Here is a 21,338-nt window from a genome sequence, read left to right as displayed (position 1 = left end):
TTTATTATATTTTTAATGTCCATAGGATCGGCAGTGATGCTCTCACTTTCATCCTCATATTAGGAACTTGTGTTTGCTCTCTTCTTGGCCTTGATAAAGCCTTATTGATTTGAGTGAATTTTTGGCTTTGTCTTTCTCTATTGATTTTCTGTATTCGATTCTATTGATTTATTTTTTTACCACTAAGTTTTTTTTCTTGTTTTTTGATTTAATTTCCTGCTTATCTAGTTTTGTAAGGTAAAAACCTTGATTTTTAGTTTAGCTTTTCATTTCTAATAAATGCATTCTGTGCTATAAATTTATCTCTTGCCACTGCTTTTGCTGAATTCCACATTCAGTGATACTCCTTTATCATTACTTAGTGGTTCCCCTTGAGTTTGTAATAGACATTTAGAACTATATCAAGACGACTTTCAAATAACAGTATACTGCTCCATGCTCAGCGTAAGCACATAATAGTAACAAAATACTCCTAATTTATCTTTCCTATCTCTTATATTTCCTTCACTTCACTTCTTCACAAGCCTAAAAATCAAACACAATTTTATAAGCTTATGTAAAAGTAAAATACATGTCATTGAAAATGTTGTTGCTATTATAATGAACAATGCTGGCCGGGTGTGGTGGCTCAAGCCTGTAATCCCAGCACTTTGGGAGGCCGAGATGGGTGGATCACGAGGTCAAGAGATCGAGACCATCCTGGTCAACATGGTGAAACCCCGTCTCTACTAAAAATACAAAAAATTAGCTGGGCACTGTGGCACGTGCCTGTAATCCCAGCTACTCAGGAGGCTGAGGCAGGAGAATTGCCTGAACCCAGGAGGCGGAGGTTGCGGTGAGTCGAGATCGCGCCATTGCACTCCAGCATGGGTAACAAGAGCGAAACTCCATCTCAAAAAAAAAAAAAAAAAAAAATGAACAATGTTACCTGTTACATCAATTAAAAGTAAGTAAAAGTTTTAATTGTCATCACTCATTTCTTCTCCAATACTTTTTCTTTCTTTACATATGTCCAAGTTACTGATGTATATCATTTTCCTTCTTTTTAAAACATGCCCTTAACATTTGTTACAAGGTTTATCTGGCAACAAACTGCCTAAATTTTTGTTCATCTGAGAAAGTCTTTATTCTTTACTCTTGAAGAATAATTTCTTCAGATACATAATTCTAAGTCAGTGGATTTTTAGTCTCACACTTTAAATGTTTCATTCCACCCTTTTCTTGCTTGCATGCTTTCTAAGAAAAAGTGATGTGTAATTCTTATCTTTGCTCTTCTAAAGATAAGGTGTTTCCACTTCTGTCAGGTTTTTTCAAGTTTTTTTTTCTTTATCTTTGATTTTCCTCAGTTTTGGATATGACAGGCGTAAGTATAGGTTTTTGGCACTTATTCCTGCTTGGTATTCTCTGAGGCTTCTGGGTCTGTGGTTTGGTATCTGATACTAGTTTGGGCAATTTTCAGTCATTACTACCTCAGCTGCTTCTTGGGTTATTCTTATCCTTCCTTTCTCTTTTTACTCTTTCTCATATTTACCTCACATATACATTACTTTTGTAGTTGTTTCACAGTGTTTTGAAATTTTTTTACTTTTTCTTTGTATTCCACTTTTGGAAGTTTCTCAGAAGACTAAAAACAGAGCTATCATATGATCCAGCAATCCCACATGCTGGGTACATACTCAAATGCAGTATATCAGATTCTTTGTTTGCTGTGTCCAGTCTATCAAAAAGCTCATCACTTCAATTCTATTATAACATTTTTATCTATAGTAATTCCTTTGGTTTTTTTTCTTAGAATTTTCATATCACCACTTATGTCATCCATCTATTTGAGCATGTTGTTTACTTTGTGTTAGAGCCCTTTAGGTATTAATCATTGTTGTTTTATATTCCTTGTCTGATAATTTCAGCATCCCTGCCATATCTGACTCTGGTCCTGACACTTGCTCTGTCTCTTTAGTATGTATGTGTCTGTGCATGCACAGACACATGTGCACACGTGTGTGGTGTTCTGTCTGACCTTTTGGTATACCTTGTAAGGTTTTCCTGAGAGCATGACATAATCCACTGGATAAATAGAACTTTGGTAAATAGGCCTTTATAATGTGAGAGAGAGCTTGATTTGGGGGCAGAACAGTTCTATACTGCTGAGATTAGGTCACAGTCTTCCTCTGGAATGTGAACTTTGTAATTGCGTTTGGGCCTCCCTCTCCTATCATTTAGGTAGGACATGATGACTGGAGTGGAATGCAGTTGGGTATTTTCCTTCCCTTGTCTGGAAGGCTACAGTGGGCTGGAGTTAGTTGTTTACCTTTGTCCATATGGAAGGCTAGAACTGGCTGAAATGTAAAATAACCTTTCTTAGTTATGATCTGATGAAATCCCAATAGCTGAGGCTCTGGTAAAATGTGTTTTTAGGCAAAGTTTTATTAAGAACAGAATGCTCTAGAATACCTCAAAATAATTTTTTTTCCCCATCTCCCTGCCAAACTTACCAGAGGATTTTTCTCAGATTCTCACTGTGAGAACATAGTGAAATTTCTACAGGTAAAAACTCCTAAAAATCTAGAAAACTGAAACTGGATCCCTTCTTTACACCTTATGCAAAAATTAACTCGGGATAGATTAAAGACTTAAACATAAGACCCAAAACCACAAAAACCCTAGAAGAAAACCTAGGGAATACCATTCAGGATATAGGCATGGGCAAAGACTTCATGACTAAAACACCAAAAGCAATGGCAACATAAGCCAAAATTGACAAATGGGATCTAATTACACTAAAGGGATTCTGCATAGCAAAAGAAACTATTGGCAGAGTGAACATGCAACCTACAGAATGGGAGAAAACTTTTGTAATCTAGCCATTTGGCAAATGGCTAAGTAAAATCCAGAATCTTCAAGGAACTTAAATTTACCAAAAAATATCAACCCCATCAAAAAGTGGGCAAAGGATATGAACAGACAGTTCTAAAAAGGAGGCATTTACGTGGCTAACAAATAAGAGAAAAAGCTCATCACTAGTCATTAGAGAAATGCATATAAAAACCACAATGAGATACCATTTCAGGCCAGTTAGAATGGTGATCATTAAAAAGTCTGGAAACAATATGCTGGAGAGGATGTGGAGAAATAGGAAGGCTTTTACACTGATGGTGGGGAATGTAAAGTAGTTCAACCATTGTAGAAAACAGTGTGGTGATTCCTCACGGATCTAGAACCAGAAGTACCCTTTGACCCAGCATTCCCATTACTGGATATACACCCAAATGATTATTCATCATTCAACTATAAAGACACTTGTGCACATAGATTCATTGCAGGCCTGTTGACAATAGCAAAGACTAGCAACCAACCCAAATAGCTGTCAATGATAGACTGGAGAAAGAAAATGCGGCACTACATAACGTAGTTGGAATACTATGTAGCCATAAGAAAGATGAGTTCATTTCCTTTGCAGGGACATGGATGATGCTGGAAACAATCATTCTCAGCAAGCTGACACAGGAACAGGAAAACACACTGCATGTTCTCACTCATAAGTGGGAGGTGAACAATGAGAACACATGGACACAGAGAAGGGAACATCATATAATGGAACCTGTCAGGGAATGGGGGACTAGGGAGGGATAGCATTAGGAGAAATACCTAATGTAGATGACAGGTTGATGGGTGCAGCAAACCACCAAGGCATGTGTATAACTGTGTAACAAACCTGCACATTCTTTACCTGTATCCCAGAACTTAAAGTATAATAATAAAAAGTCCTCAATCTTTCCTTAATGTTTCTATCAGGATATAATACACTGTGAGGTTTTATGCACAAATTCACTGAAACCACCCTTTTCCACCTCACTAAAGTTTCCTGTGTTGCCGAACTCAAAGGCTATTCTCATATTATTCAATATTCCTTAGCATATGGCTTCAATAGACTTGATTTATAAAAAAAAAAGTTTTCATTGGTTTCTAGGAATTACCCTTAACTGGTTCTCCTCTTTACACACTTGTTAATCCTTCAGTCTTCTCTCTCACTTCTCCTTTATTCTTTAGTGTATTTATGCTGAGACTGATAGTTATTTTATTACTTACAATAGCTCCATTACATTAGGCTCTTTACCATCTTGTTTATTGCCATATTCCCAGAATCTACAGGCCAAACTGACTGGGCTTAAATCCTCATTCTGAGTGAGCAAACTCCCTGCGCCCCCAACTCCCACCCTGCCAGTCTTTTATGCTACTAAATAGTAAAAAATACTATACGCTTGAGGATAAAATTGAGTCAATATACGTAAACATGTTTGAAGCATTTCCTGGCCTAGTGTTAATACTCAAATATTAACACATGTTAATGCTTATTGAATAATTTATGAGATAAATCATTTAAAAACTAGGTGTTTTAAGATAGAAGAGTTGGTATTAGGTCTACGTTATTTTCTTCTCTGAGAAAACACTATAAGAGGATATACTCTTTACAGGGTTAACCATGAATACAAAGCTAAAATTTAAAAGAATAAATATGTTAAAAGCATATTATTATTGATTCAATTTACATTTGATCAGATTAATTTGATTATGCTTTGTTATCGCATGTCAAGAGCAAATGTCTGATAATTAGAAATACATAGCATTAATAGCATAATCATTGTTTTCTTATTTTGATTCAAAATAGACAGCAATACATGGTCTTCCACTTATCTCAAGTTGAAATTAATCAAAAGTTGATTTGCTCAGTTTATCAGTGAACTTGGTATGAGTTTCACTGTAGTAACAAATCCAAATATTACTGTAACAAATATTACTGTAGTAATATTCTCAGTGGATTTACCTTAAAAGACTAGTTTATTTTTTCATTTATATCACATATTCATTATAGACTGCCTGCAACTGAAGTTCCTTTGTTTCTATTTCAGGACTTAGGGGCTGCTTCTTTATTCCCAACTACCTAACTAGAGGCTTACAAGTTTTATGGGAGAAGGAACAGACACCATAACAAAACCATACAACGGCTCAGAAAACATTTGTTTCCAAGTGCTACAAAGCTCCTTTACTCACATTACATTGCCCCAGGCAAATCATATATCAAGCCTTGTGTTAATGGGGCAAGAAACCACTGTATTGTAAAAAGGGACTGTGTAAGTCACATATCCAAACAGTACATTAAACATGTGTGGTATACGATCCTAACATAATGAGGGAAAAAGTATACTTAAAGGTCTTCTATAGCAACTTTAAAATTGTTGGAAGTATGGTACATAAGACGTGGTTGTGTGTGTATGTGTGCATGAGATCAGAGTATAGATTTTATATCATACTCAAAAGACTATTTCCATAGACAAAAGTATATTTCATTACAATTTACCAATCTAGTCAATCTTGATGAAAATTCATGATAAATGAAATATTTGGTGACAGAAAATACTATTGTGAAACTGGCAAAAATAGGCAACTTGCCTGTGCCACAGGCTGTCACTCACTGGAAATAGACATTAAGGCTCTTTGATCAGTGAATTTAGGAATTTCATATGACTCAACTTTAAAATTTATTTTCCTATAAAATATATACATTTTCTCCTATTGCTTAATAAATTCATGCAGAATTAGCTATACCAAGAACTGAACTAAAAGAAAGGTTAACTCGGTGTCATTTATATTTTCAAGCAAGATATCCAGAGACAAATATGCAATAATTTTTGTAATTACATGGGAGTTTGCAGGGGAAAGTAGTAATTTCATGGTGACATCTAGGGAAATGTGATGATTTCATGCAGATTTAATCCCCTGTCTCTAAATCATCCACAAATACTCGGTGGAGTATTAAAAACAGCTCTCTAAAATTTTCAGTATTCCAATTATGAAAATTAATGAACAGGTAAAATAGAGAACTTTGAAAGTTAGAGGACTTGAACCTAGAAAAATTAAGGTAATAATTACATATCCTCTTAAAGCACACTCTTTAAATACATAAATTTAGATAAAATTTCTTTTAATGAAACAATTCCCCATGGACAAATTCATAATTCCATTTGGCAAAAATATAAATTTTCCCATGAATAACACAAACAGCTGTCTGTCAAGTCATCTTACAAACTTTAGTAAATTTTGATGGCTGATATACTCCTTAAAGTGACTCAGTTAATTTTGAAATTTTTAAAATACCATGCTATGACATAACTTGATCTGTGAAGATGTGGATATTGTTCTATATGACCTTCAATACATAAACACACAGCTAACCAGGCCTTTAACTTCAGGGTGTAACCCACATATAAATGGTGAACTCTCAATTCACTTGACACATAGATTAACCTGTAACAACTGACAGTTAATAAAACAAGCAAAGACAAAACACAAATCTTTTAAAGGGAGGGTCAAGTTATATCCTACATAAAGATTTTCTTCAGTCTTGCATTGTAACACAGCTCCTCTGGGACCTATTATCTCTTGGTTTTGTATTTTAACTCATAAGAATCTTCCCATTTGTGAAAGAAAAGGATATAAAAGAATTCAGTTAAGGGGCCAGTAGGAATACACAAGAGAAGACAGCTGTCGGTGTTCATGAAGTCTCTCAACTAAGCTGTAGCAGCTTAACCTTCCTTGCTCATCTTCCAGTCTCCCACATAAAGCATAGATGCGAATGAATGTATGTACTTAGATTTTTGGTGATGATGATGAACCAGACCAATACATAAGAAAAACATGACAAAAATGACTTGAGCAAGATAACCATTTCAATACTGAAACAAACTCACAATTTTAAAGTCTGCTATAATTGGTGAAGTATTTTTTTTGAGAAACACAACTGGGACTATAGAAACAAGTTTACATAATAGGAATGTTTTCAGCCTGAGTGTATTAGTGTGTAAAGTTGTACATTTACATCTATACATTGATATAAACTCAGGAATTATGTCAATCACAAATCAAACGCTCTCAGACTTTCATAATAAAATAGATATATACTAATGACACTAGGTATGTACTAGTGATAGGCTTCTTTGATTTTCCTTATTAGTGGTAAAATGACATGAATCATAGCAATTCTCCATATAATTATCTTTTTCCTAAGTTGGCCTGGCTCATTGTTTTCTCTGACATATCGCAGTTGGTACTTAAAAAGTACTTCATACATTGTATACTTGTAATTATTAAGCACAGTGTTTCCAGAACATAGCAAGGGATAGAGTGGCACAAGGAGTCTGGAAAGACAGGCAAGTAGTCAAACCAGACCATGCACAGCCCTGAGGAATAAGTTGGATGGTATTCTAGCAGCAACAGAAAGATGATACACTGTTACCATAAGTAGTGTTGGATATGCTCTGATTTACATGTTTAACTTGTCCTTCTTGTGTGTATGAGGAGAGTAGTTTGGAAGTGGGCATGTGTGGAAGCAGGAAAACATTTGGGGAGAAGGCCTTGATGTCAAACGTAGGAGCTTGGGGTGATGAGCTACTAAGGATTTGCTAGCAATGTAAGAATAGGACTGATCCTATAATTTTAAAAGAGAACTCTGAGAAAGTGTATGTTGGAAGGCTATTGTAATAGGCAAATAGGATGAGGTAAAAAAGCCACTACTAATATTTTAAATTAGTTAACTGATAGAAACATCAATTTAGGAAACAAAAGATGTTTGACAGGATTTGGGATAGCATCTCAGATAAATCTCAAAGGTATAATAAAAATAGTGTAAAGATACACAGCAAATTATTGAAAATCGTGTTTAGGGGAATGATCTAGATTTGAAAACCATTAAAATAAAGTTCTAAGAACAGACAAATTTACTCAAGGCAAATGTTAAGATAAAACATAAGAAATGGTTACAAAATCTCAAACTGCTTATATTTAAGTAATGGGTCAAGGCTGAAAGCATGCTCCAGTTCTCTGAACAGCCTATAATAACATCTTAGGTAATCAAATGCATAATGCATCAGCTGATTTAGTGCTGATGACTCTATTGATGTCCCAAGATTCTAAACAACAAATTGAGGACATTTAGTCCCTTTAATATCTTAACATCTGATAATCGACATATTCTTAATCATTTGTAAATGGCTTTACTCCAGTGGCTCCATCAATAAAATAATGAAGGTTGAATGTTCATATTTTGACTAATGCTTTCAAGGACATTAGATGGCACCAGTTGATGGTGGTCAGTTTTTAAAAATTACACCAGTCTGAGCACAAATCTGGTAAACAAATTGACATTATCAATATGGAAATAGATGTCATAAAATAGCAACTGATCATGACTACCAAACTCAAAGGACAATGATAAGTTCAGTGAAAATATTTCCTGTAGTGGGTTGAAATGACCTGGTACTCTTTGAGGTTCATTTTTAATTTTCTTTGCATTGTCATGGCAATAATCGGCAAAAAAAAAGGCACGGTAATTTTAATTTCCTAAGTCCAAAATTGTGGTATTGTAAATATGCCTGTGGATTTTAATCTCTCAAGAAGTTAAGCAGTTAAGAAACACAACTTGATGCTGTGACAAATAAAATTATGGTAAAAATTATATCACTTCCGAGGCACAATTGAACCTTATGATTGCAGATAAGGAGTTATTAAATATCCCATGGTAAAGCTGATTGCAAGTGCAAAAATAATGGGTCTGTTCATGATACTAAGTTTGCATTATTTTAAAGCAATATTTTGATGTAAAGCACCTCATGAAGGCAGCAATCACTTACTAGTTTTTCACTATTGTGCCTGGCACTGAATAGATTGTATAGTATTAAATCAAGATATGAATGGATACATATAAGAAAGCGTACAATGCATAGCCATAACACTTTTGCAATGTATTCTAAGAAAGGTCTTCCTGTCCAAAAAAAAGCAACAGAAAACCTAAGAAACCTTAGTTCCTGTTAAAGTGATTACATTATTTTATCCACAATCGTATCAGTGTCTCTATATCTGAAGTTATATTTCACATTTGATGATTTTCTAGAAAAGATACTGACTTGTTTCTCAAATTAACTTTACCCTTAAAATAAAAACCAATTTATAACTGTAGCATATCCTTAAATGGACTGAGTATGATGTGTTGTTGATGAAAGACATCCTTGATTAGACTATGTAGTTAACTGATGGTGCTGGCTAATGTGATCAGTGTACATAGTTGAAAGAGTCAATTATAAAACTGAGACAAATGACGTCTAATATTTTAGAATTCTACTTCAAAGTGAAATAAATGAATAGTCATCCTGGTGTTTGGATTCTGTTTGAAATGTTACATGTGCCATATTCGAGCAAAAGATGCAATTAACATCATGGCTGGCACTGTCATTGCATAGGAAACACTTCACTGGATGTCTGTCAAAATCCAAGCAGCTGTCAAAATTTAACATAAAAAAAACACATTTTGAAGAATTTCTTGTATACTGAGGTTAAGTCAAACCAGTAATTATACAGATACAGACAGTATGCAGACTAGAAAACTAATATATTTGCACCCAAAAAAATAGTTTTGCTTTACTCTTTCTTGAGATTTTTTTTTAAGATTAGACTTCGAAAAAGGAGCAACTCACAAAGATGATAATACTTCTATGACATTAACTTGCCATTCTAGGAAGAAAAGGCATTTTTCCCCATTATATGACACCTCAGATATCATTAATTTAAAATGTAGGGAAATTTTATTCTTGTTCACAAACCAGGCCTAATTTTTCTCTGAGGTTCATTATGAACCAAAGTAAGTGATTTTTGTGCTTTGGATGATATATTACATCATTCTCTAAAGATTATTGGGTTTCTATAAGGAAATGTATTCCAATAATTTTGAGGAGGAAGCATAGATACTTCACAAAGCAAACGAGTAAGCTTACAAGTAATGACAAACCTCAGGGACCAGAAATCGTTAACTTGTTTTTACGAGTACATATTTTCTTTTTTGCTTTCATCATCCTAGAAATAAAAAGTTTCTAAACATAAAATCCAAGAGAATATACATTTAAGATTCTCCTTAAAGGTTTCAATTTGAATAACAGTTTCTGGAGTGTAGTTGGCATTTCTCAGGTTCTTGTCTGTGAAGCAGTTTTAAGATAAATTGTAAATAAACATGTCCCAGATCTTTTGCCATGATCTTGAGACAGTCATTTTACTTTCCTTATTTCACATTTCTTTAGAAATGTTTTATTTTCCCATTGAAGTTTTGGAAAAACAAAACATTATGCAAATATCAATAATACACTGGTCCCAATAGATACTTAAAAGGCTGATTCCAAGGACAAGCATGAGAATCTGGTCCATTATATAGCCTTCTTAGAGATTAATACAGCTCTTATTTGATATATTCGCCAAAAATTCATTTATTTGGTTAGAGCGGAGCCATGATTTACACTGTATTGATTAGGAATAAATCATATTGGTATCAGTAAGAGTACTCTCCTTTGGAAGAATTAAGAGTGAGTAGTCCGATGAGCTTCATGTTTTCAGAATTTTAAAATGATCAACTCAGTTAGGTGAACTTGGGGGAAAGATTAAGTTGACTGAGTAGAGCAGGAAGTGTTTCCAAGAATAATTGGGAGCAGATGCACAAACCAGGCCTGATTTTTCTGTCAGGTTCAGTATGAACCAAAGTAAGTGATTTTATGGGTTAACTGAAATTATCGAAATTGAATATTCAGCATTGGGTTCCATAGCATGGAGGCCCATTGGCTAGGTTGGCATTAAGAAAGATCATCTCCCCTTACATTTCACTAGAGTCTGGGAAAGGATCTGAAACTGTAAGAAGTCACTGGAGCAGGAGATAGACTTCATCTCTCAGGCCAGTCTTCAAACATAATTCTGTTTGGCAGTAACAGGAAATGATAGTAATATATGAATCACTTGCCATTTGGCTTGGAACAGCCAAAATTTTCCTTTTTTTTCTTTGACCGTGTAAGTTATTCTGGTTCCTTAACAATATAAAAGATAGATGCAAATTTTAAAGAGTTGTTGGTGTTATTATTAATAGGTGGAAGTTTAGATGACTGATTAGAAAAATAAGAGAATAGGGATGGGCATGGTGACTCATTACCATAATCTTGCCAGTTTGGGAGGCCAGAGCAGATGTATCACCTTAGGTCAGGAGTTTGAGACCAGCAGGGCCAACACATTGAAACCCACATCTCTACTAAGAATAGGAAATTAGCTGGGCATGGTGGTGCACATCTGTAGTACCAGCTACTCTACTTGGCAAGCTTAGGCAGGAGATTTGCTTGAACCTGGGAGATGGAGGTGACAGTGATCGTGCCACTACATTCCAGCCTGGACGATGAGTGACAGTCCTACAACTCAAAGAAAAAAAAAATAGAATGGTCATCAATTTTGTGTACCATATTTGTGCCTGGGTACAAAGGCGTAGGATGACATATGAGATGTGAAGAAGTTTGACCAAAAACAAAAACTGTAGCTTGGAATGGGTGGCTAAACTCTGTTCCTCATTAGCAATTTTCTGTCATTTAAGAGAGAAAGGGAGGGAAATGTATGCAATTCAATGGAGACTTCAACAAATGGTGTTGGAACACTGGAATACTCATAGTCAAAAAAACGAAACAACATAAGACTCATTTTATATAAACATAACTTAAAATGGATCACAGATGTAAATATAAACTTTAAAGCTCTATAAAGCTTTAAGAAAAAATACAAGAGAAAATCACTGGGATCTAGAATTAGGCAGAGTTCTCATGCTTGACATCAAAAGCATAATCTGTAAAAGGGAAATTTGACAAACTATATCATCAGTCAACAACTTTTGCTCTGCTAAATGTCCCGTTAAGAGGATGAAAATGCAAGATACTGACTGGAAGTAAATATTTGCAAGTTACATAACCAATGAAAGATGAGAATATAGAATATAAAAATAACTTCTAAAACTCAATTTAAAAATCCAATTAGAAAATGGGAAAAATCATTGGTGTGAATGTAAGATTGTATAGCCTCTGGAAAACAGCTTGATCATTTCTTAAAAACTAAAAATGTAACTGTTACATAACCTAACAATTGCACTCCTAGGCATTTATCCCAGAGAAAAGAAATCACACACACATACACTGTACACCAATGTTTATAGCAGCTTATTTGAAATAACCAAAAACTGGAACCAGCTCAAATGGCCTTCAGTAAGTGAATGGTTAAACAAGCTATGGCACATTCATATTAGATAATGATGGTGATAAAAAGCAACGAACTATTGATACACATGACAACTTGGATAAAGTAGAGAATCATGATAAGTGGGGGTAAAAACCACTATCAAAAGATTCCATACTGTATGTTCTGGACTAATGTTTGTGTCCCTGACAAATTAATATGTGGAAGCTCGAATCTCCAAGGTGATGTGTTTGGAGAAGTCACCTTTGGTGGTTAAAGTTAAATAAGGTCATGAGGGTGGGACTCTCATAACGGAATTAGTTGCCTTATAAGAAGGAAACACGAAAATGTTGGCTGGCTTTTTCTCTTGGCCATGTGAGAACACAGCAAGAGGTAGTTATCTGCAAGACCAGAGAGGAGCCTTCACCTAAAACTAAATTAGCAAACACCTTGATTTTGAACTTTGCAGCCTCCAGAATTCTGAGGAGATAAATTTCTTTTAAACTACCTAGTCTATGGCATTTTGTTATGACAGCATGAGCAGATGAAGGCAATATATGGTTCCAATTATACAACATTTTTGAAATGACCGAATGATAGAAATAAAGAAATAATTAGTGGTTGTCAAGGTTTAAAGAATGGGTGGAAATAGGAGAAAAATGGGTATGGCTATAAAATGAGTACCTGAGAAATTGTCATGGTAAGGAAACTTTTTTATCTCAACTGTGTTAATGTCAATATCTTGGTTATACTAGAGATTTGCAAGATGGTACTGGTGGGAGAAACTAAGAAGTGTATGAGATTTCTTTTTATTTTTTCTTATAAGTATATACCCACAGGGTGTCAAAACAAATGTTTTTTTAAAATACTATGAATCTCAGAGAAAGAAAAAAGTTACTAGCATCTAATACTCCCAGCAAGAACCAAATCATTTAGATGAATCAGGACAAAATTTACAATCACATGGAGTAATTAAAGGAGAAATGTTTCATTTTTCTGCTTACTGAGAGGAGCAGGATTTAGCTTGGAAAAAAATCTCAAAGCAAAGAAAAATTTTTAATTTTCAAGATAGTGTGTTTACAATAAACCATCAAGAATCTCAAACGGAGACCTATGTTCAGAAATTGCCAGAGATTTTATTGTTATGGTGATTTTCTCTTTATGGTATTATGTAACAACATTTTATTGTTCTTGTTAGACAAAGTTCTAACGAGAAAGAATTCCCTGGGTCATAACTTAAATCTGTAAAATATTATTGGTAATTATGATTAACAAAAAGGACTTTGTTTTACACTTTAGATTTGGAAATGAATGTCAACCTTCCTCTAACCAAATAAACAGGTTGGAAATGACTTGGTTCCCGTTGAAGGTATTATCACTCGTCAAAAAGTACAAAGGATGGGAAGCAACTGAAATCTTCACTCTTCTGTTTACTATTTTATCCTTTTACCAAGTACATTTCCATTAAATCTTTGTGTTATGGACTGATTTCACAGCAGGAACACCCAGCAACAGACTTTAGAAAGGAAAGAATTGTCTTTTTAAAGTGTAAAAGAATCCATGCATTTATTGATTTTCTTGTCTTTCCCTTCAAATTTTTTTGAAATATGATCAAAAACGTGTCTCCATTTTATATACCACAATTTTCTTTTAATAGCTTTTTCTCTACAACAGAGTTAGAGCTCTGCCTTCCTAACTAAAGAGGAAAAGCTGTCTCAAAGGAAAAACAACTGCAGAGCTAAGCCAACCCTAAACCACTGTTAAACGTATGAACATTGGAAAGGTCGGAGAAAGGCTTTACAAGGGGCTCAACTCTCTCTGCCTTCATGGCTCTGCCCAGTGGGACCTCACTAGATGACATGGTTTATGTTTTTTGCTCTCTCCCAGTCATCACCCACCCACTCCATTTCCATTTTTATTTCCTGCTTTTATTTTTTTTCTGCTTCACTTTTTTTTGCCTTCTGCCTCTAATCTACCCATGGTATTACCTTGCCTTCCAGTCCCTGCTGTCAGAAGACAGTCTTCTGATAATTTGGGTTCTTTTAATGTGTGTGTACTAGCTAGTTTCTGATACTTCATACCCAGCAACAAAACTTGCCAAAATATGTCAACGAACCCAAAGTGGGGAACCTTACAGCTATAGGAAATTTGCGCTCTCAAAGCTTTTTTGAAATTATTTTTAGACAGTTCTGACAAGTAGAAATAGCTTCTTTATATTTTTGGTGAAAATATGTGCCTAATCCTTCTAATTCTAGTCATGGGGCAATTCGAGATAGGTTAATCCCCCCATATGTCATAATACTTGAAGACAGTAAATGTCTACCCTATATTTTCTCCTTATTATGTTTGTCCTAAGTTTTCTTGACCCATTTCTTTCTGAAATGACTGTCTTTTCAGTGTGTTTTTTAATTGATTATTACGTGCCGGATTATCGGCCATTAAACCATAACTTTTTTAAAGGCCTATGCCCTTTGACTGCTAAGTATTTATGACAGTTAAGCATGAATTCAAACATTGGCCCTGTCATCTACTAACTCTATGACCTTCACAAGTAGCTCACCACCTCATTGCCTCAATTTCTATACTCGTGTGATACTAATAATGTAACTACATATCTCACAAGGCTTTCACATAAATTAAATGTTCTCATACATGCAAAAATGTTCAATAGCAACTGGAAGATACTACTCAATACTACGATCATCATGATCATCTCACCTGACAGTCCTGGAGAAGAGTTTGGTGAGACAGAACTATCTCCACTCTCACTCATCACTAAACTTCTTTAATATGGTAGAAACTCTGATTTAATTTTCGATGTTCCAATAACATAAGCCACAAAATGTCATAAGAATTTATCAAAGTGGGCTATAGGCAATCACAGAAGGCATTATTGAATAAGTTGGTCATGAAGCAGATGTTAAAGACCTAGTGGAATTATTACACAATTGGACAGAGCACTGCCAGGATCTTTGTAAGTAAGGGAATACCGATGCAAGGATTGTTCTCCTATCCCAGTACTTAGCCTGGCATAATTGGAGCAGAAAAGACAAATGGGAGAATGAAGGAAGACAGTTTTGGAAAAGTCGATTGAGACCACCCAAATAAGAAAACATGTTGATTTCTGCCAGAGTGGGAGTTCTGAGAAAAGCATGGTCGGTGTCACTCTAGGTTTCAGACAGTAGGAGCGAATCGAGCATCAGTGTTAGTAACGTCTAACAGCTTGCCTCTGGAGTTTTCAGCTTCTTTAACTAGTAAAATACTCTAAGTTAGTTTAACTTGATTTTTCTAGTGCCACAAACTCTTCTGAAATTACAGATTTTGGTCCCTGGGAAAAGATGCTTTTATTGAAACAGATTTCTGTTCTTTAGTCTATAGCAAAATCTGTTTTATTTCCATATGTAGCTTCATCTCTGTAGAAAATTTTGTGTGATTATGAGCATGGTGCTATTGTAAGTTATATGCAGTGTGATTCAAAGGAACATGGACACTCTCCTTTAGACAGTTTGTCTAGTAAAAAACTAAATACACTCACTAAATCTTCTCTGGTTTCGTGACTGAAGAAATTTTCCCCAGAGCTTGGCAGTAGCAACCACAGAGGAAGTTACTGAATTCCTACCTGAATATGGGTCCTGATTTTTCCACCAACATAACCTAACCATTTCCCCTTAAAGGAATTTTAGGTTGAATAATAGAGTGTCAATAACTGAGGAACTGCATCTAGCAGCATAGAAAGATGAGTTGAGTTCTGTCTGTTTGTATAGAACAACCTGCTGCCTTAACTTCTGCAATGGAGAGAGCTATAGTTCATTCAGAAATGACTTTAAAATGTGAAACGGCTTTCATCATCACTGAGTCCCAAGTGGGGTCCTTGACAGCTTCACTCTGGTGCTGCTGAATATCCTAATGTGGAGGAGGAAGGGAAGAGATGAGCCCTGTTGGTGAGATCATCATCCCACAAATCACTCTTATTTGCAGATGTGGCAACCCGTCCTTCACCACCCTGCTAGCTATTTCTCCCAGCTTCACTTCCTAAGACACAGTATTATTAGAAATGACGTCTTGGCACAGAAAATGCCAATTCTCTAATGCTGTAATGACATTTCTGAAAGTATTGTCTAAGAAATGCTCTATGAAATTGTGTTTTTGTGGGCCAGGTCAGTGACAACAGAATAAAAGAAATAAACTCACCAAAGTGATATTTTATTACATGAAGAGAAATCATCATAACTAAGAACCTGAAACTGAAGTTAACACTTTATTTACTTGTCAGGAAATGAGAATAAGATAGGAAAGAACCCATACTTTATCATTTCATTCTCTATCTTGTAAAAGAAAAAATTCTGGCTATAAACAAGCTGTAATTATTCACTATTTAAGAAAAACAAAATAATGTAGTCATTGTATATAACAGAGACATAAATATGAGAATCATACCATAGCATAATTTTTTAAAAAGCAAATTTATCTCCATTTGTGTAAATATATAAAATTTTACCTAAATTTAGCATTCATCAATAAAATATGCATATGGCTTAATGTTGGGATAGTCGCATGTAAACTTTTAGAATAGTTGTAGATAAATTTAAGCAAGCAAATACGGTCTATGCATTGTAGAAACTGATCCTGTTAAGTACACTTACATGAAGCAATTAATGTCCAGAGTCGGTGTTGGGTTTTTTTGTTGTTGCTTTTTTTTTTTTTTTCTATTAAAAGTACTGAATATACTCCTTCCTTGTCTCCCTGGAACGTCATGATTCTTCAATAACACTGGATTTAATTATTTAGATTTAATTTGATTACTGTTAAATTTTAAAATCAAATGAAATATTACCGATTTAAAGACATCACAATGCTTAACTATTAATGAGAATTCAAAAGTTAAATAAATTGTAACATTTAAAGATTATTGGTGGTTGAAAATGTATGCTCTATTAAATTCTTTAGTATACTATTGTTTCTCATAAAATAATATCAAAATCTACAATCTAAATGAAAATCTGCACCTTAACAGTGCTCTCATTTTCCTCACCATCAACAATGAAGAACACCTAATAGTATCTAAAGTGATTTTATGTATTTTTTAGCACATCAGAACTACATAGACTCATTGGATTTTATATTTAACTATATTTTCAGAATCTAACAAATAACAAAATATCCTGTTCTGTAGTAGGAACAGGTATCCACCTATATAGTATGATACAGAATAGTTTCACTGCTCAAAAAAAAATTAATGCTCTAACCATTAATTCCTCCTTACCTCCAACCCCTGGCAAACATTAATCTTTTTTACTCTCTCCATACTTTTGTCTTTCTTAGCATGTTAGATAATTGGACTCATGCAGTATGTAGTATTTTCAAATGGGCTTCTTCCACTTCGTAATATGCATTCGAGAGTCTTCCACAGCTTTTCATTCCTTACTAGCTCATTTCCTTTTATTGCTATACAATATTCCATTGTCTGTATATAGTTTATTCATCCAGCTACTGAAAGACATGTTGTGGTTGCTTCCATGTGTTGGCAATTATGAACATACTGTTGATTTAAACATCCAAGTGCATTTTTTTGTGTGTGTGGGCAGAAGTTTTCAATTCTTTTGGGTAAATGCCAAAAATGTGATTCCTGGATTGTGTAGTAAGAGTCTGTTTAATTTTGCATGTTTAAACTGTCTTTAAAAGGGGCAACATTAGTTTGTATTCTCACCGGCAACTGAATGTTGAGTTCCTGTTCCTCCATAATTCTCACTAGCACTTGGCGTGTCAGTGTTCCACATTTTGGCCATTCTAATAGATATTTAGTGGTATCTCACTAATTTACATTAAATTAAAACATATGATAATATAAGATGTGGAATTTTTAAAATGCTTATGTAAATGCTTATTTTCCATCTGTGTATCTTTGGTGAAACATTTGTTCAGAGTACTTGGCCCATTTGATAAGGTCATTTGTTTATTGTTCAATTTTAAGAGTTATTTTGTATCCTGGATACAGTCCTCAATCAGACATGTGTTTTACAAATGTATTTACCCAGTCTGCCTTGTCTTCTCACATTCTTCAGTGTCTTTTGCAGCACAGAAGTTTTTAATTTTAATTAAGTTGTTTATCAATTATTTTTTCATGGATCATATCTTTGGTGTTACAACCAAAAAGTCGTCACTATACCAAATCTGTGTTTATCCCTGGAATCCGTATTAATTTTATGGCTACTTTGAAAAAATTTTACCCCATATATTCTCATTGGAAATGCTATTGAGAAATTGCATTTTTGTGTATCATGTATTGAATAGATCACAATGTCCTAATTATCTTATTCTACTTGTATATCTATTTTCATTTGGATTTTTTGTGTAAATATTATGTCTAAAAAACTTCCAATATATAACATCTCACAACAGAAGTCTTCGATACAGACATTTCTTATTAATAATTTGATAATGAGAACTCTCTGGCCTTTGTGTGCACACATGTGAGCTCTGTATGCACACATACACCATGTGTTCTTTTTCCAAAATTGCAATGATTTCTTAAATTTTATTTTTGTGCTTTTTCAATTGTTCATTCTATGCTACAAAATACACATATTTCAACAAGCTGAATAAGAAATAGCAAAGTACAAGTTTGTTTTTCACTGTCCTGCATTATTTTGTGGATTTGATTTTTGTTGCTTTTCTCGTCAGAGACTTAAAGGACTGTATAAGAAGTTTTAATTTCATCCATTTTTACCAGTCTATTCTCAAAATATCACTGAGTATTCTGCATAGCAATTACCTCAGTTTTCATTAATAAGACTTACAGCTAATTGACTTTCTGATAAGATTTTGTGAGTTTTTAGGATTAAAAAACTTTAGAAACTGCTTTCACTGCAAAGCCCTACTAAGTATTCCTTCTCCAATATTACTACTGCTAGTTTCTTTTCCTGAAAAGTGGCCTGTATAGAAGAAACGAATAAACTGACAGTATTTCACATTGCTTGGGGCTTAACAGAATACTGACTCTTTAATTATTCTGCTTCTGAATAGATAACATATGCACATGGCACAAAATTCAAAATATTTAAAGAGAAAGCACAGTAAAACAAAGAACATCATTGGTCTCCCTGCTTCCCTGTTTGCTAGACGCCCATTTTCCTCCCAGAGGCAAACACATTTTCTGTCTCCATATAGAAATAGCCTATTTATCTGTGTGTTTGTGGATGTGCGTATATGTGTATACATACACACAAACCCTTTTTGTATTTATGTGCATCAGTTAATTATTGCTGTGCCATTTACCTGCCACCTTAAAATTAGTGGCTCAAAAAAACCATTTACCTGACTTGTGATTCTGTGCTTTAGCATGTTGGGCTTCACTTCTATCACCTTGCTTGTTTTTCTGCTGATAGCTTTTGGCATCACTCATATGGCTTGCTATGAAACTTCAGTGAGAGATCCAAGATGGCTGATTAGTAGCAGCTCGGGATTGTAGCTCCCAGTGAAACCGCAGAGAACGAGAGGATGCCACACTTACAGATGAATTTTGTTGCTCACGGACCGGGAGATTGACAGCAGAGGAGGCCCACAGGTCGCCAGCGCAACTGTTGGGGCTGGCGGCGCGATTCTCAGTGCAGAGTAAACGGGACTGGCTCCCCTTTGGGTCGATGTTTGGAGCTCCGGGAAGGCAGAGTCACCTATTCAGCTGATTGTAAAAGGGGCTTAAGAGGGAAACCAGACCGCAGATTCCCAGGCAGAAAAGCACCAGGAATCTTAACGCCGCTGTTGTAGCCAGTGCAGTGAGTTGTTCAGATTCTGGCTCTGGGAACCAACAACTTGGATGTTGACTCAGAGACCTAATTTGAAAATCAGTAATTACAAAGATGACAGGTGGATAAATTTACAATGATGGGAAAAAACCAGCATAAAAAGGCTGAGAATACCCAAAATCAGAATGCCTCTCCCTCTACAGGGGATCACAGTTCCTCATCAACAAGGGAACAAGGCCTGATGGAGAATAAGTGTGCTCCAATTACGAGAATAAGGCTTCAGAAAGTGGATAACAAGAAATTTCTGTGAGTTTTAAAAAAAAAATGTTCTAGCCCAATGTAAAGAAACTAAAAACCTTGAAAAAAGGTTGGACGAAATCCTAACGAGAATAGGCAATCTAGAGAGGAATATAAGTGAATTAATGGAACTGAAGAATACAATATGAGAACTCCACAAAGTATGCACAGGTTTTAACAGTCGAATTGATCAAGCAGAAGAAAGGATATCAGAGGTTGAAGACCAGCTTAATGAAATGAAACAAGAAGACAAGATTAGAGAAGAGTAAAAAGGAATGAGCAAAGTCTCCAAAAAAATATGGGACTATGTGAAAAGACCTAATTTATGTTTGATAGGTGTACCTGAATGTCTTGAAGAGAATGAATCCAAGCTGGAAAACATTTTTCAGGATATTATTCAGGAAAACTTTCCTAACCTAGTAAGGCAGGACAATACTCAATTCCAGGTAATACAGAGAACACCACAAAGATATTCCTCAAGAAGAGCAACCCCAAGACACACAATCCCTAGATTCATCAGTGCTGAAATAAAGGAGAAAATTCTAAGGGCAGCCAGAGAGAAAGGTCAGGTTACCCATAAAGGGAAGCCTATCAGACTCACAGCAGATCTCTCAGCTGAAACCCTACAAACTAGAAGAGAGTGGGGGCCAATATTCAATATCCTCAAAGAAAAGAATTTTCAACCCAGAATCTCATTTCCAGCCAAATTACGCTTCATAAATGAAGGAAAAATAAAATTTTTCACGAATAAGCAAGCACTCAGATTTCATCACCAGCAGGCCTGCTTTACAAGAGCTTCTGGAAGAAGCACTATACACAGAAAGGAACAACCAGTATCAGTCATCCCAAAAACTTACCAAAAGGTAAAGAGTATCTCCATAATGAAGAATCTATATCAACTGATGGGCAAAATAGCCAGCTAGCATTAAATGAAAATATTAAACTCACAAATATCAATATTAATCCTAAATTTAAATGGATTTAAATGCCCCAAAGACACAGACAGGCAAATTGAATAAAAAGTCAAAACCCAGCAGTATGCTGTATCCAGATCCGTCTCATAAGCAAGGACACACAAAGACTCAAAACAAAAGGTTGGTGGAAGACTTACTAATCAAATGGAGAGAAAAAAAAAAAAAAAACCAGGAGTTGTAATTTTCGTCTCTGACAAAATAGACTAACAGTAACAAAGACTAAAAGAAAAGAAGGACATTACATCATGGTAAA

This window comes from Saimiri boliviensis, chromosome 10, assembly GCF_048565385.1.
Source record: "Saimiri boliviensis isolate mSaiBol1 chromosome 10, mSaiBol1.pri, whole genome shotgun sequence".
Taxonomy (NCBI): domain Eukaryota; kingdom Metazoa; phylum Chordata; class Mammalia; order Primates; family Cebidae; genus Saimiri; species Saimiri boliviensis.
Note: the sequence above shows the minus strand (reverse complement) of the source record.